Consider the following 18,804-nt stretch of genomic DNA (forward strand, 5'->3'; position numbering starts at 1 on the left):
TTTGACCACTGTTTATCTTGCTACCATCTATGGCTTTTGTCCTCCGTCTACCTTGTTACTGTCTCTGGCTTTGTCCTCCGTCTACCTTGTTACCGCCTCTGGCTTTTGTCCTCCGTTTGCCAGTTTCTGAATACCTGTTCTTTCCTACTTTATACCTTGCTGCCTTCTTGGTTCTGACCCTTTCCCTGTTTTTCTGACTTCGCATTTGTCTGCCATCATTGTACCTTTCTTGCCCTCTCTGTTGCTGACCTGGCCTCTCTGACCATTCTATTCCATGTCCTGTCTTTTGCCTGTATTTTGTCTGTCCGTGGTTTGTCCTGTTTTTGCACTTATTTCAGGGTAAGCCTATGGCCATGACTGTATCCCAGCTTTCCAGGTGGTCCTCAAGGTTGTATCCACCCTCTCCATGGAGCAGGCAGACAGCGGGAATCAGAAGCCGAGAGTTCAGGTTCATACAAACCCAAACCTTGGCCGGTTCGCTAATCTCTAGTCAGAACAGGCACATACCAACTACTAAACCAAGCTCTATACCGCCACTCTAGGCAATACCCTCACTATCTATATGAACCTGACATGAACATGACATCTGTTTTGTTCACATCAGTGCGCTTCTCCAAACCAGACAGTGCTACGGTTAACTGTGTACATGTGTTTGTGCACATACTTGTCAGCCACTTGCTTGTTGGAGGTGGTCTGTCTAAGGTATCCTCCCCACTTTAGGCATATCAGGGCCCTAGTCTTATTTACTCGTTCCCCTCAACCAATCACCTCAGGATGACTACACCAATAGAAAACACTTGCTGTAGTATTTAAAACGGTTGTCCTGTTGAGCTGTCGCTGGTGTCCCCCGCTGACTGCAGAGCCTCCACTTCTGAGCCAAAAGGCAATGACCTGACAGACCAGCTCCCAAGCTGCATTGTACAAGAACTGTGAACTGTAATATTGTTATCTGCACCTTAAAGGCTTTTCAAGTAAAGTTCTGAAGCCTTCCCCTGAACTCCTTGTGATTGTGTCTTGTGCCAGCACATTGTAGAAAGGGGTTAATAGGAACATTTGTTGGGGATCTGGAAAGCTAGCTTACTACTCAGGACCCCTCGGTCACCACTAGTGATGAGCGAACAACCCGATGTTTTACGAACATGAAAATAAAAGAAAATGACTGTGATTGTGATCACCGAAAATTCCCGAACATTACGCACATGAGTACAGATTATCAGGTGCAAAGTGTAAAATACGTAATAATGAAGCAATTACATAGCATTAGCGTATGTTTTATTTGCCCATGCTTATATACGCATTTATTTTTTCACAGACGAAGCCTGGTCACTACAGGGTTAAGAAATGCTGGATTCTGTCAACCTCCCTACACTGACAAATTTCACAAGGTTCTAAGCCCTACTCGGTCAGCTCTCCCTCCCTACACTGACTACCACTACCACTGTGAATATTGCTGCCTAACTATATTCAGATGCTGTCCCTGCTCGTTTCACTCTCCCTACTGAACGGCACAAGAATCAGGAAAGACTGTGAGAGAATTCACCTCAGGGTCCAGGAGCAGGATGCAACGCTGCACGGGCATCAGGACATGTAAAAGTATGTTCTTTATTATGTTATTTATATTATTCTCCACAAACCAAACCCCCCACCTCCAGGTGAAATAGATAGAAAAATAATAAAAATGATGGTTCTTAGAAGGTAAGGAGCCTAGAAGGCCTAAAGCAAATGTGAAATATGACCAAGAGTAAAAACATGCTGGTAAGACTCAAGAGAATGAGAAACAAAGACAAATGGGGAAGTTTCAAGTGTTTTCTTTATATATATATATATATATATATATATATATATATATATATATATATATATGTTCATATGTGAATTTACTTCCTCTTTCCTGTAGTCAAAAGAGCAACACAAATATATGAGGGTTAACTCCCCCACCCACTGTTGTTTAAGACAAGTTGCAAAATGCTAAATGAATCAGACCCTATAAATGGTGTGACCTTCCTCTACCAATTGTATTTTTCATGAACTTTAAAATAAATACCAGCCAAAAAAGATCCTTTATGTAATGGAAAATCTATTGCTGAGCTAACTACAGAAAAAAAAGGAATTACATTTTTCACTTAGAAGTGCAGATATTTGGGTATGTAGCAAGACATTTCAATCCCAGATACTTTTGAAGGCCAAAAACTAAGACGACAATGCAGCTATATGTTGTACTATGCAAAAGTACTGTGGAGACACCATCACATTTCTTGACGTCAGTGAGCTAGCCAGACCTTCGTCCAGGAAGGAACAACCAAGCAAAGGGTGGTCTCCAGTCAAGGAAACCACCTCAGCAAGGTATCCATCCACAGACAGCTATTTTGGGATATTTGCCCCTCATCAGTGTGGAGTAGGATTCTGACTAGTGGGAGCAATGTCTAGTAAGTGCATTCAAGAGAATGATGGTTGACCTCAGGGAGATCAACCAAAACACTGCGGAGATACTATCACGTGTTTCTCGATGTCAGTGAATCTAGGAACATTGGCCCTTGGGAAATCAAATATGCAAAAGTACTGCGGAGACACCATGACGTGTTTCTCGACGTCATTGTGCTAGCCAGACCTTCCTCCGGGAAGGAATAACCAAGCCACGGGTGGCGTCCACTCAAGGAAACCACCTCAGCAAGGTATCTGTCCACAGACAGCTGTTTGGGGTATTCGCCCCTCATCCTACTCCACACTGATGAGGGGCAAATACCCCGGAACAGCTGTCTGTGGATGGATACCTTGCTGAGGTGGTTTCCTTGACTAAGGGTATTGTGTGTAATGGAGGGTGTCTCAACTGCATTTCTATATCTTTAACCAAGTTTTTTTATTAACTGACAGCTCGCATACTGTATGCTAAAGTGATGTAACGGGTTAACTGTGTACATGATTTTCTGCACATATTTGTCTGCCACCTGCTGTAGAGCCGATCTGTCTCAGGATTTCTCTCCTTCTTTAGGACTATCATTGCCTCCAGCCTATTCCCTGTTGAGTTACCTTGGCTTCTCTCCATCAAATTAGGAAAAAGCCCTTGAGTTTGTAGAGTCCCAGAACCACTAAAGGCATCAAGCCTTTCCATGCTTAGGTAGTCATAAAGTCTCAAGTCTTCAGTCAAGTCCTACATTCTGCAGTGTGTCTCAAGTCCACCTTGAGTGGACACCTAGTGGCTGGATTGAAAATCACAGCCCACAGTACTTGGTGTCACTGAGAGAGTTACTTTACCTGGGTGGTATAAGAACCACCTCGGGTTTCCCTCCGTAATTCCCTCCCAATCCTTATTATCAAAGACTGTGAGAACTGTGCTGTGCCCATTTGTCTTGCACAGGAAGAGGACTGGCAGCCATAGTCTCTGAAAGGAGATGGGTATACAGTATAGATGTTAGAAGTATTATATTTGCCACGCACAATTACAACATTATTGTTCCCAACAACCCCCTAAAGATGAGTCTGTCAGCGGCAATTCAAATTATATACTGCTGACACTGTTAGATGCTGGGGCACATGGTAACTTTATGTTTTCATAATATAGTAAAATACTTTTATTCTCTTTGCAAAGTCTCAAACAGGTGTTCCCAAGGACATAGGGATAAATGGAGATCAGGGAGGCACTCCAGCTTTCAACACTTCAAGGACTTTGAAACCTCACACTGAAGAATAAAGGACCTTTTCAATGTTATGGAAGCACAGACAAATATGTGAAGGGTACTGGGTATCTCCTTGGCCTGACAGCTATCTAACAGTGTCAATGGTTTGGAATGTGAATTGCAGCCTGGCAGGTTTACTTAAAAAAATGCACGCCACAGTTCTCCCCATAACTGTCAGCTACAACAGTCCTCACGGTACTTTGCCACAGTGGCAACCAACAGGTCATGTTTTGAGGATAGCCCATTCACAGAACAGCTGTGAAAATACCTGATTCACTGACTTTAATTATATCACCTGTGAAAAACTAAGGAAATCCTCAAAACATGACCTGTTTGTGAGGCCTGAGGACTGGAATTGAGAAGCATTGATCTAGAGAATGTTGGGATTCGAAATAAATTCACAGCAAGTCAGAGCTGTTTTAGTTTGACACCATGTAATATCTGAGAGGCTTATTGGCTGAGGTAAAAAAAGGAAATAAAACTACAATATTTCAAAAGATCTGTGGGAGAAGTTGGCACCCTGACTACAGTATGTTGTTTTTAATAACATGGAAGGAAGAGGGTAAGAACATAATGGGTGAAATTTATGAAAGGGTGTAAATATACCCTGTGTAAACTGCCCACAGCAACCAATCACAGCTCCTCTTATATTTTACCAGAGCTGAAAGCTGAGCTGTGATTGGTTGCTGTGGGCATTTTACACCCTTTCATAAATCTCCCCCACTGTGTCAGGTTGACAAAAGAGAAGTAAGTTAAACTCAGTTGCTGAGATCCCCAGGTCACTGCTACAGGTCACTACTACTTTGCTTCTTTCTTTAGCACTATATCACGTTTACAAACCAGGAACATATACATGTCTAAGGCTATGTTCATACATTGTTAAAGTAAAAAAGAAAAAAAAAGGAAAAAGCAGTGTTATTTTTATAACAGATTTTTTTTTTTTTTTAATAGGGAAGGTCATAAAACTAAAACGGTGTGTGAACCTAGCCTAATACAATGTATAACTGGGTAGGATTGAAGGTGCATTACAGGCACAGCTACTGCTTATATTGGTATTGAATGGGTTTATTAGAGCCAATCAGTGTGCTCTCCCACTGCAGCCACTGATTGGCTTAGCAGAATATCAGGGAGCCGGGAGCCTGAAAATCATGCAGGAGTGCGGCCAGGTAATGTATTACCCGGGCAGCGATGGGTTAAGTGGGAAGGGGCTTTACAGCAGAATGAAAAATGCACTGCGAGTATGTAAATCCATAGAAAATTACAGTTTCCGGAAATTGCAGTGGATTTCACTTCGGAACTCGCAGCGTGAAATCCTCTGTGATCCGGTACGTGTGAAGCTACCCTCAGACATCTATATGTTCCTGGCTGATAAATTTGATATTGTGCTAAAGAAAAAAGCAAAGTGGCGGGGTAGTTATTCTAGTTTTCATAGCGCAGATTTCAGGTGTGAAACATTTTTTGGATCTAAACTGCTCCAAATCCTAGACAATCTTAATCTGCCCCTTACTGCTGTATCTGTTTAAAGTGGTACTCCAGAGCAGAGAAAAATGTTTTAAATTAACCAGTGACAGAAATGTATACAGGTTTGTAAATTACTTCTATTTAAAAATACCAGCTTTCCGGTACTTCTAAACTAATACTACTCCTTTTTTCACAAGCCAAAAAGACAGAAATGGCTGCACATCGCACCCAGCATGTTCAGCTACATTAAAAACCAACATCAGAAGTTAGTATATAATTTGATCAAACCATATTGCCTCATGTACCAACATGCAGGTCTCTGATACACATGAGTCACTAACCAAAAAATATCACTGTGCCGGTCAGCGAACACAATCCCCGCAAAGCGTGCACAAGCTGAGAAGGGGGGCCACGGAATGGCCTGCAACCCCAATGTCACAGGACCAAACCCCAAAGGGCCCACCCTGAACCCCGCAGGCACCGCCGGCGGAGAGAGTGGGCGCCAAACAACACAAGTGAACAAGCTTTTACCTCTCACCACTACTCCTGCAGGTAGAATGGGAGAATCAAAGGAGGTACATACCATATGTACACAGGTGCTTCCTGCTAATTTGATTCATATGGGTCTTACAAAGGAGGAGTGCCAGCCAAAATGAAAAAAGGGACAGAATACATAAAATATGCACAAGCCAAAAAGACAGAAATAGCTGCACATCGCACCCATGGTTGACACGAAAGCTTGTTCAGCTACTTTAAAAACCAACATCAGAAGTTAGTATATAATTTGATCAAACCATATTGCCTCATGTACCAACGTGCAGGTCTCTGATACACATGAGTCCCTAACCAAAAAACATCACTGTGCTAGTCAGCGAACACAATCCCCGCAAAGCGTGTGCAAGCAGAGAAGGGGGGCCACGGAATGGCCTGCAACCCCAATGTAACAGGACCAAACCCCAAAGGCCCCCCCCCCCCCGAACCACGCAGGCACCTCCGGCGGAGAGAGTGGGCGCCAAACAACACAAGTGAACAAGCTCTTACCTCTCACCATTACTCCTGCAGGTAGAATGGGAGAATCTAAGGAGGTACTTACCATATGCACACAGGTGCTTCCTGCTAACTTGGATCACATGGGTCTTACGAAGGAGGAGTGCCAACCAAAATTAAAAAAGGGACATAATACATAAAATATGCACAAGCCAAAAATACAGAAATGGCTTCACATCGCACCCATGGTTGACACGAAAGCTTGTTCAGCTACTTTAAAAACCAACATCAGAAGTTAGTATATAATTTGATCAAACCATATTGCCTCATGTACCAACGTGCAGGTCTCTGATACACGAGTCCCTAACCAAAAAACATCACTGTGCCGGTCAGCGAACACAATACCCGCAAAGCGAGTGGCATTAAGTGTCAGTTATAGGTGTAATGTGCAACAGCTCCTTTCTCTCCATGTCGTATTTTACTTTTGTTCCTTTTCTGAGCAGTTGGCACTCCTCTTTGTTAGACCCACATGACCCAAGTTAGCAGGAAGCACCTGTGTACACATGTCAAGTACCTCCTATCGTTCCCATTCTACCTGCAGGAGCTATGGTGTGTACAAGATGATATTCACACCTGTGTTGTTTGGGGGCAGCTTTCTCCTCCTGCTGGGTTTTGGGGGGCCCTTTGGGTTTGGTCCTGTGACATTGGGGTTGCAGGACCATTCTATGGCCTCCCTTCCCTGCTTGTGCACGATTTGAAGGGTTTGTGGTCGCTGACCGACACAGTGTAGGGACCCATGTGAACCAGGAGACCGGCACATGGTACATGGGGCAATATGGTTTGCTCAAATTATATACCAACATCCTGGCATTGGTTTTTATATGTAGCCGAGTGGCAGTTCCTTTCTCTCCATGTCGTATTTTACTCCTTTTTTTTCCTGTGGAGTATCTTTTTAACTGACTACATAAAAAAAGTAATTGATAAATGATGGCCTATAAGTGGAGTTGCTATGTAATATGTTTATGGAATTTATAGATACCATAATGCTATTTACTGTATCTTAGCAGCCCTTGAGCTCATTGTAATATGTAAGTTATAAAACCCTAAGCTCATAGCAACATATATTTACCAATACTGACTGCCATTAGTGCCTTAACTTGGGCATCTTACCAACACAAATATTGCCACTTGTTCCTATTATTCTTTTGGGTGTGAGTATGTTTGTCATATTCCACATTCAGTGTTTTTTCATGTATTAATGGAGGAATTAATACTAGTTAATAAGGCAGAAATAAATTGTGCACAATATTTGATATGGAGCCTTCAGCTTTTTACCTTGGATCCAAACCATTTCAAGCATTCAGCTTTTTACCTTGGATTCAACCAACGAACGCAACATTTTATCAAGGTTGTCTGATTTGGATAACCATTATCTTTTTAGATGGTCCGTGCAGATGAGGTACTGCTGTTACAAATAGATTACCAGTTTTATGTTACTGGACTGACAAAAATGAGCAAAAATGTATGCAACCTAGTATCCCTACTTTGTATGCATTGCACAAAAAATACAAGAGGGTGACCCCCTAAAAGGTTTCCTGATAGTAACAAGCACTCATACAAGAGTAGCAAGATTTCACACAAATTTGTCATGACTTTCTCACATGTTTGATCTTAATAAGCTGAAAGGAATAACTGTAGAATAGCAACCTGTTGGCTTCTATATATGTAGACATTTTTTACCTTAGCATCCCACACTGGTTTGGTCTATTAAGTATGGACCACTTCCTTAACCCTTAGACGACCCTGGACGTAGGGTTACGTCATGGAAGTCTGTCCCCAGACGACCCATGACGTAACCTTACGTCCTGGGTGTTTTTCCCGCTATGAAGCGCGCTCCGGAGCGGAGCGCGCTTCATAGCAGGTGGGGGCCGGCTGCAATCAGCAGCCGGGATCCCACCGGTAATGACACACTGCAGCGCGACCGTGGCGTTTAAGTGTAAGTGACAGGGGGAGTCCCCTGTCACTTACCGATCGGGACCCCCGCAGTGTGACTGCGGGGGTCCCGATCGTTGAAACGGACTGCCGGAAGTCTCTCACCTGCCTCCGTGCGGTCCGATCGGCGATCTGCTACTCTAAGCCTGCACAGGCAGGCTCAATGAGCAGATCGCCGATAACACTGATCAATGCTATGCCTATGGCATAGCATTCATCAGTGTAGAAATCTAAGTATTGTATGTACAAGTCCCCCAAAAGGACTTCAAAAGTGTAAAAAAAAAAAGTTCAAAACACTAACACACTACCCCAAAGCCCCTCCCCCAATAAAAGTCTAAATCACCCCCCTTTCCCATTATATAAATAAAACATATAAAAATGAATAAATAGATAAACATATAATATACCGTAGCGTGCGTAATTGTCCGATCTATTAAAATATAACAAGCGTCATTGTGACCGGTAAACGGCGTACACGAAAAGAGGGGAAAAAGTGCGCAGATTACCGATTGTATGTTACATTATATATTTAAAAAAATCAATAAAAAGTGATCAAAACGTCCGATCTTCACAAATATGGTATTAATAAAGACTAGAGATCATGGCGGAAAAAATTACACCCCATACAGCCCCGTAGGTGAAAAAATAAAACCGTTATAAGCGTCACAATAGGCCCATTTTATTAATATTTAATTGCCAAAAAAAAGGATTTCATAAAAAATATACATATATAACATTAGAGAATCTGTGTAACCTGCATATGGTTGTGTTCGGACTGACCTATAGAATAATAGTGTCATGTCGCTGTTACCATATAGTGCATTACGTAGACACAGGAACCCCCCAAACGTTACCATATTGCATTCTTATTTACGATTTCACCTATTTATATCTTCATAAATAATATATTTGGAATTCCACCATACATGTTATGTTAAAATGAATGACGCCATTACAAAGTACAACTATTCCTGTAAAAAACAAGCACTTACATGGCCTGTAGATAGAAAACTGAGAGTGCTGGAGCTCTTAGAAGGGGAGGAGGGAAAAACGAAAGCACTAAGATCAAAATTTGCGCGGTCCACTGGGTCATTTTGGGCCTGGTCCTCAAAGGGTTAAAGAGGTTGTCCAGGAAAAGTTCACTTTTCCCCTATCCACAGGTCCCGCACGCAACCCGTGACTCTATTAATTTCTGTGGAGCCGACAGAAAGAGCGGAGTACAGCCAGGGCCGGCCTTTGGGGTGTGCGACCTGTGCGCTTGCACAGGGCGCCTCACTCCCGGCCAGCTAGGGGGAGCTTCAGCAGACAGAGAGCTGCACTGCACACCTGACTTAGATATTAAAGTTAGATGGGCTATCTGTCTTCAGAGATAACCTCTGACCTCTGCTCTCAGGGCAGAGGAACCTAAAAAGAAAAAAATTAGCTGCAGGACCCTGTTAGTGATCACAGAATGCAGCTAAATGGGGTCTGTATTTAAGGTAACTGGTGTCAACAGTAGCTGTTGTAGCAGAGCTGTGTGGGTGGTCAGGGTAGCTGGTGTAACAGGGCTGTGTTAATGATGATATTTGGTGCATTAGAGCTGTCTAAGAGTGCTCTGCTATACTGAGTCCAGTGATCACTTAGGCAGCTCTGCTATACTGAGTCCAGTGATCACTTAGACAGCTCTGCTATACTGAGTCCAGTGATCACTTAGACAGCTCTACTATACAGAGTCCAGTGATCACTTAGACAGCTCTGCTATACTGAGTACAGAGCTGTCTAAGTGATCACTGGACACGGTATAGCAGAGCTGTATCAGTGATCACTGGACTCGGTATAGCAGAGCTGTATCGGTGATCACTGGACTCGGTATAGCAGAGCTGTCTAAGTGATCACTGGACTCGGTATAGCAGAGCTGTATCGGTGATCACTGGACTCAGTATAGTAGAGCTGTATCAGTGATCACTGGACTCGGTATAGCAGAGCTGTCTAAGTGATCATGGTACCTGGTTTAGCAGAGCTGTGCTAGTGGATACAATAGACTCTGGGCACAGTCCCTGGTGATGGTGACGGCTGCAGCCATTGTATCAGACTCTCTGGGTAGTAATGATAATCACAAGTACAGACTGTTACAGTAGATTTTATTGTATCTCATAGCATTCCCAACCTGTGGCTGCCAGTGGACTATAACCCCCAGCATACCCTGATAGCAGAAATATTACAGAACCACAACCCCTAGCATAGCCTAATAGCTGAAATATTACAAGACCACAACCCCCAGCATAGCCTAAAAGCTTAACTATTACAGGACTACAACCCCCAGCATACCCTGATAGCTGAAATAGAATAGAATTTTAACCACAATTATTTAAAAAATGTAAACTTTTATTGTATTATATTATGTTAAAACTAAAGGTCGTTGTAGTTGTGTGTATGGCTGAGGGGGGTAATTGTTTGTATGGCTGGGGCGATAGTTGTGTATATGGCTGGGAGGGTAGTTGTATGGATGAGGGGGGTAATTGTTTGTATGGCTGGGGCGGAAGTTGTGTACAGTATATGGCTGAGAGGGTAGTTGTATGGCTGAGGGGGGTAATTGTTTATATGGCTGGGGCGGTAGTTGTGTATATGGCTGGGAGGGTAGTTGTATGGCTGAGGGGGGTAATTGTTTGTATGGCTTGGGGGGGAAGTAGTAGCTGCATGAATGTTTAGGGGGTCGGGTAGTTGTTGTGTATGGGGGGGGGGGGTCGGGTGATGGGTGTTGGATGTCAGGATGTCATCTGGAGGGGTGGGATACTGAAGGAGCTTTATGTTACCTGGGGAGGGGGGGGGGGGGCGGAAAAAAAGTTTTGCACAGGACGCAATTTACCCTAAGGCCAGCCCTGAGTACAGCTCTCTCTGGCATACTCAGCTCTTTCCGTCTTGAGTATATTTTGGTTAACCCCTTAGGGACCAAGCTTATTTGGACCTTAATGACCAGGCTCCTTTTTCAAAATCTGACCTGTCTCACTTAATGCGCTTATATCTCAGTGATGCTTTAACGTATGCTAGCGATTCTGAGACTGTTTTTTCCTAACATATGGTACTTTATGTTAGTGGCAAAATTTGGTCACTGTCTTGTGTGTTTTTTGTGGAAAACATCAAAATATCATGAAAAATTTGCACTTTACGAACTTTGAAACTCTTTCAAATGACAAAAATGTTCGTAAACATATTTCACTTTTTTAGGGTGTTACGGAGCTTAGAAGTGTATGAGCAAATTATGAAATTTTCATAAAATTTCCAAAACTGATTTTTTTTTAGGGACCAGTTCTTTTTTTAAGTTGATTTAGGAGGCTTGTATACTGGAAACCCCCATAAGTGACCCCATTTTGGAAACTAGACACCTTAAAGAATTAATCTAGGGGTATAATGAGCATTTTAACCCTACAAGGGCTGGAGGAAAGTATTCACAATTAGGCCGGAAAAAATGGAAAATATAAATTTTCCAATAATATATTTGTTAAGATTAAAGTATCTCATTTTCATAATAAACGTGAGAGAAAATGCACCCCAAATTTTGTAACGCAGGTTCTCCTGAGTACAATGGTACCCCATATGTGGGTGTAAACCACTGTATGGCACACAGCGGGGCTCAGAAGGGAAGGAGCGCCAATTAGCATTTCCAGTTCAGATGTTGCTGAAGAAGTTTCTGAGCGCCAGGTGCGTTTGCAGCGCCCTTGTAGTGTCAGCAGAATAGAACCCCCCTAGAAGTCACCCCATTTTGGAAAGTACACCCCTCAAAGAATACATCTTAGCATGTGGTGACCATTTTGACCCCACAGGTATTAGAGAAAAGTATTCAAAAGAAGACAATAAAAATGAAAAAATTGAATTTTTCCAATAATATGTTCATTTAGTTTGAAATTTCTCAATTTCACAAGGAAGAGGGGAGAAAACTCTACCCAATATATGTAAGGCAGGTTCTCCTGAGTAGAATGGTATCCCACATGTAGGCATAAACCACTGCATGGGCACACAGCCGGGCTCAGAAGGAAGGGAGCACCAATTAGCATTTTCAGTGCATGATTTTGCTGAAGAAGTTTCTGAGCGCTAGGTGCATTTGCAGTTCCCCTGTAGTGTCCGCAGAATAGAAACCCCCAAAAGTCCCCCCATTTTGGAAAGTACACCCCTCAAAGAATACATCTTGGGGTGCAGTGAGCATTTTGACCCCAAAGGTATTGGAGGAAAGTATTTAAACTAGACCGTAAAAATGAAAAAAATTGAATTTTTCCAATAACATGTTTGTTTAGTTTGAAATTTCCAACATTTGTAACGTAGATTCTTCTGAGTACAATGGTACCCCATATGTGGGCATAAACCACTGTATGGGCACACAGCGGGGCTCAGAAGGAAAGGAGTGTCATTTTAGTTACAGGCAATATGTGAGTGTTTACTGGCTATCTGGGGTGGTAATGGACAATCTCGGGGTGTTTACTGGTTATCTAAGGTTGCAACAGGCAATCTGTAGTGGTTACAGGCTGTCTGCGATGGTTACGGGCTGTCTGCGATGGTTACGGGCTTTCTGCGATGGTTACGGGCAATCTGCGGTGGTTACGGGCTGTCTGAGATGGTTACGGGCTGTCTGCGATGGTTACGGGCTGTCTGCGATGGTTAGGGGCAATCTGCGGTGGTTATGGGCTGTCTGGGATGGTTACGGGCTGTCTGGGATGGTTACGGGCAATCTGGGGGGTTACGGGTAGTCTGGGGGGGTTAGGGGCAATCTGGGGTGGTGATGGGCAATCTAGGGTGGTTACAGGTAATCTGGGGTGGTTACGGGTAATCCGGGGTGGTTACAGGTAATCCAGGGTGGTTACGGGTAATCCAGGGCACTTGACTTTGGTGACAGGGGTAAAAAAGTGCCAGCACCATTTGGAATCAAGCGATCAGCGGTATATAGTATATACCGCTGATCGCTTGTACTGGGACCACACCGGGTGGTCCCCGATAATTGCCCCATGCTCTCCGCCACCTCTGGTGGTGGAGAGAATGGAGCTTTGATAATTTTTAGAAATTCCATCACTGTGAAAAGAGTCTGTTCACAGTGATGGCGGCGGCCATCTTGGATCAGATGGCCGCCCAGGGAGGGGAGGGTCAGTGACCAGGTCACTAGGGTTAATTCTGGGGACAGGGGGGGGGACATGTTTTTATCTCCTCTCACCATGGATTCACGGTGAGAAGAGATGAAAGCGTTCAGCTGAGCTGGCAATGTCCGTTACCGGTGGCCGCCGTTATACTGGTAATAACGGTGATCGCCAGTGAGGGGACTGGCCGGGAATGACTCCACATTCTGTTTCAACCCCTCAGCGACCTCTGGTAGCTGAGAGGAGGGGTCTGCGGGCCTTACCAGTTACAAGTTACCAGTTACTGCGGGCCTTACTTACTATTCTGCACCATCGCCATAAAGAGCTGATGGCAGCAGAATAGAGCCCATTAGTGATCGCCGTAAAAATCCGTATCAGCGGTCACTAATAACATAATACAGTGGTGCCTTGGATTACGAGCATAATTCGTTCTTGGACTGTGCTTGTAATCCAAATCCACTCTTATACCAAAGCAAATTTTCCCATAAGAAATCATTGAAATGTAGACAATTGGTTCCACACCCCAAAAATCATTTTATAATCATTATAGCAGCAGTGTGTATAGCTGAGTGTGAGTGCAAGCACATTATAGCAGGAATGGAGAGGATGGGAAACACAAGGACTGATAGAGACTGCAGGGAGCATGAAGGAATGAGCAGGGCAGATGTGGACACAGTATAGCAGCACTCTCTGTGCGGGGAGAGAGGGGTTAAAGCTATAAAGAGAATACCCCCACAGTCCTGTCCCCTGATGCAAGCCCCAGCCTGAAGTGGATCTGCTATAAATTAGAAGGTGAGAGAGACTTCCTGGGTCAGAGTACTGTGCTGCAGACCCCGCTATGCAGGCCATGCCCCTCCCCCACTCACGCTCCCACCCAATACCAGGAGCTCTTAAACCAAAGCAATGCTCTTAAACCAAGTCACAATTTTGAAAAACTGTGAGCTCTTCTTGCAAAACGCTCTTAAACCAAGTTACTCTTAAACCAAGGTACCACTGTACATGTATTTTCTGGGTACATGTATTCTCTACGGTGACGGCGATACCACATTTGTGTAGTTTTTTTTTAACTATTACCACTTTGGCGCAATAGAAACTATCTTCCTAGCCAAAACCCACAAAAACTGTCGCCACATTACAAGATCCATAGCGTTCTTATCTTTTGCGCGATAGAGCTGGTTTGGGGCTTATTTTTTTGCGGGAAGATCTGTAGTTTCTATTGATACCAAGTTTTATATGTATATGACTTTTTGATCTCTTTTATGACATATTTTCTAAAGTGGATTGATAAAATACAGCTATTCTGGTACTGTTTTTTTTATTTATTTTTTTACAGCGTGTGTCGTGCGGTACAATTATTGATATAGTTTTATAGATTGGGTTGTTACGGACGTAACGATACCAAATATGTATAGGATTTGTGTTTTTGATCACTTTTATGTCACGTTTTATTGGGTATAGGGAATGTAATGCATCTTTATTATTGGGAGGGCTGTGTTGTGTTTGGTGCACACTTTTACTGTACACTAGTGTAAAATACTTAGATCACTGATACAATACATTGCAGTACCTAATGTACTGCAATGTATTGTATCATGCCTCATGCTGACAGGCAATAGCCACGGCCACCCCTGTCAGCATGAGGCATCATGACCCAGGGGACCTTCATTAGGACCCCGGGATCACCATGGAGACATCGGAGGACCGGATGGCGCTGCGGGACATCGCAATCACGTAAGTGACCCACTGCGCCGACCGAAACCCGTTAGATGCCGCTGTCATGGTTTGACAGCGGCATTTAATGGGTTAAACTGTACGGAGCGCTCCGGGCAGTTACAGGGGGGGGGGGGTCAGCTGTCACACTGACCGCTGGTCCCCCGCTCTGCTGCCGCCGTTCATTCCGGTGCATACGGCGTAAAAAGGCGTACGCATCGGAATAAAGCCCATTAGTGGCCGCCGTGAAAAGGCAGCACGGTGGTCACTAAGGGGTTAATAAGATCTTGTTTCTAGTGCCTCATTTGATTCATTAGTACAGATTCCTATAAAGTGAAAAGAAAATGGTGGAAAACCCCTTTAACAACAAAAAAATCTTTACTTAGTACATGGTACATAGTACACACACACACAAACACACACACAATACGTACATCAAATCCTTAGGAATTTGATGAAAACCCTTATTTTATTATTTCCCTTCAACAAACATTTGATGTATATTTATGTTGGTGTCTATGTTTCTATGATAAGCTATGATTAGAGTGATCCTGTCACTTGAAAAAACTTTTGACAAACCTTGCAGATAAAGATATAAACCTTGCGATGGATGTTTTTTCTTAAAGGTATGAGTGCCCCTTTAATCCAGGGATATGCACATACAGTACATGCAGGAGGTCTGCTATCCATCATACTTCTGTTCATTGTGCAAGTGATGGATCTATATAGCAGGCAGATGTCCTGCTTTATGACTCTGCAATATGTGATGGATCCCCAACTCCCAAGCATAATAAGCTAAAGAACGCAAAATAAAGACACAACACATTGTAATCAGGTGTCAAAGGATCCCAATTTTATTTAAATTTAGATGACACTGAAAATGGCAGCCCCCCGACTCACGAAGAGTCACCCTCCAGCACTCAGGCGAGGAAAAAACCCCTGTGGGGGAAACCTCGAGAGAGCCATGGCTGGAGAGCTGCCCCTCCCCTGGGCTTAGAGGGTAATACCATACTATAAATATAATAAACTGGATTTGAGAAAGATCTGTCTGCAATATCTGTCACCTTGTTGATGGCTAGGCGCCTGTATCTCTTCTCTCTCACAGATCCAGGTCCACTTCTCAAGAAGGTGGAGATTCAATGAAGGGGTAGTCTAATGCTGACCACCCAATTTCCCCTGCTAGAACCTCCAAATTTCCTCAAGGGTAGGGGGCAGTAAATTAGTCAAGCTCAAGGTCCTCTGGTGCTTCCAAGATGGCACTCATCAGGGCGCGGTGCATTGCTTTATAGAAGCTTCTTTATGACATAAGCGCTTGTCATCACAGTGCATAGTTACCATGGTTACTGCAGGTAAACACATCTGAAGCATTAACCCATTAATGACTGGCGATGTGCTTTACTGCAGAGGTCACTAAACACACTTGTGACCAAGCAAACAGCCTATGGTTAGGCCACACTAAGAACACTAAATAATATGGTTTGATGTGGCCCATAGCAACCAATCACAGCTCAGCTTTCGTTTCTCAAATTACTCTGGTTAAATAAAAGCTGAACTGTGATTGGTTGCCGTGTGCAACATGTCTAACTTGCCCATAGCAACCAATCAAAGCTCAGCTTTAATTTTATAAGAGGTTGTTAAGATATGAAAGGTGAGCTGTGATTGGTTGCTATAGGCGAATCAGATTGTGTTTTGTCTCTGGCAGGTTGATATAGCTGCTCCATTGCTGTAAAGTTTATGATGATGATGATGACTGAAAACACATGACATCAAGCTTCCCCATAATGCTTTGCAGTCCTCCTTCCTCCCAGCTTTTTGTAGGGACACTTGTGGTTCACAGACATTTGTATATACTGCAATTCCCAGCATTTCCAGGTACTCAGTTTAGAATTCACTGGTGTACAGTTATATACAGAGGATTTGTTAACATGAAGGAGACTGCTGACAATCTGATTTAATAGTATGTTGAAAGGGCGGCCAAAGAGTATTATTAATGAAGCTGTTGAAATAATTAGAAAAGCAGAGCATCCCTACCTTGAAATCCTCCAGAGTAAAGACAAGCAGTATGGGTGGCATGTAAAACTACATTTCCTAGGCTTTCATACGAAATCGGTGATCACCTGATTAGTTTATCACTGGAGAAACTGCACTGACTGTACAAAAGGGCTCGTCTAGTTGTAAAATAGTCCCATCTCCTGTTTAGGGGTTCACCAAAGGGAAGGGCCCACCGGAGAATTCCCCTGCTCCCTTGTGGGCCAGTCCACGCCTGTATGTGTGTGTGGTACTACCATATCTCCTAGGCAGCTTACCTGCAGTACATAGAGAGCTGTCACAATGCCTTTCCCCCATACTGTACATTCAGCTCTACTTTATCTTTTACTTTTAGACTAGAAAGTTGCTTTTCAAGTCTGACTTCTGCTATTTTCGCAGCTCTAGAAGAGAATATTAGCCTTATGCTATTGGATAAGAGAGAGCAGATGGTGCGTGGATTACTGGTGAAGGATACAATCCCATCTAGTCACATAGCTTTGCAATACTTTATGAATTCATTAACACGTTAGACAGCTGCCTATTATTTCTCAGTCATATTGTTTCTGAAACTGTCCTTGGTCTCCAGCTGTATAAATATAACAATCTATCACACAGTATAGGAATGAATGGACCTAATACTGTATGTTGCAGGTTAGTAGAAGCTGAACACTAACACTATAAGTCATGTATGGCTTTATCGCAATGGTTTCTGAACCTTGGACTGGGACCAGTTTGTCTGCTAAATTATTTTGTAGCCCTGAATTGATTCTATTACTTTTTTTTAATAAAGTGACACAGAAGAGGTTCTCCAACTCCAAAACCTCAAGATTCATAGAAGTAGTATGACATTAATGTGTATTGAGTCATAGCACCGATATTTTATTGCATAATACAGGACAAAGTAAGCTGTAAAAAGCGGTAATATGTATGTCTGCTTCTACTGTCAAATAGGGTGATCTCTATTGTTTGTAAAGTACAAGACTTATATGAGGGAACTATGTAAGGAATAGCTCTGCTATTGCTATACAAGCAATGCTAATGAAAATAAGATTTTGGTTAGCACTGGTAACAACCAAAGGGAAATCACTTGAACAACAGTAACATACATTTCTGTATTATTTTCAGGGGCATACAGAGTAATTTGGGTAAAGTCACAGGCAACCAAACACTAGAGCCATGATATGCTAAAGTTGGGTTTACAGAGATATTGTGCGAGCTTGTGCGGGCAGGGTCCTCACTCCTCATGTTTACTTTTTTTACTCCTCAATGATACTTAAGATTTGGAAAACTACTGAAGTAAAACGAAGTTTCATAATATTTCAGCATTTTTGGAATTTTCCGCAGAAGGATTAATATTGAAAAGCTTTGCTTCTCTTTAACTCCTTTACTCCACAGCAACTTTTTACATTAAAGCGTACCTGTCATCATGTGTCTTAAAAAAAAGAAAACATGCAGACTTACTTGAGCATTTACCTGCACTGATCTGCTCACCTTATCTGCATTTCTCTTAAACTCTGTGGGCTTGCACAGGAAGTGATGTTATATGTCCTTACAGCCAGCCAGGTAAGGGCGGTAGAGGAGTGCTGTAAGGAAAGCTCCAGGAGAGAGATAGTAACTGCAGCACACATGCTCCAGATTTCCTTCATGCTTTATGATATAATTTTGCCTCAGTAAAGCAAATTACCATCTAAAACAATAAAACAGCAGCCCTATCCCCAGGAATGTACTATAACCACTGATGTAAAGCTTAGCATAGCTACTACTCTCATAATTAAGGATGGTCCGAACCTGCCTATGGCTATGGCTGTATCCCAGTTTTCCAGGCGGTCCTCCCGCTGTATCCACCCTCTCCA

The sequence above is a fragment of the Dendropsophus ebraccatus genome, chromosome 6, assembly GCF_027789765.1.
Source record: "Dendropsophus ebraccatus isolate aDenEbr1 chromosome 6, aDenEbr1.pat, whole genome shotgun sequence".
NCBI classification, from domain to species: Eukaryota; Metazoa; Chordata; class Amphibia; order Anura; family Hylidae; genus Dendropsophus; species Dendropsophus ebraccatus.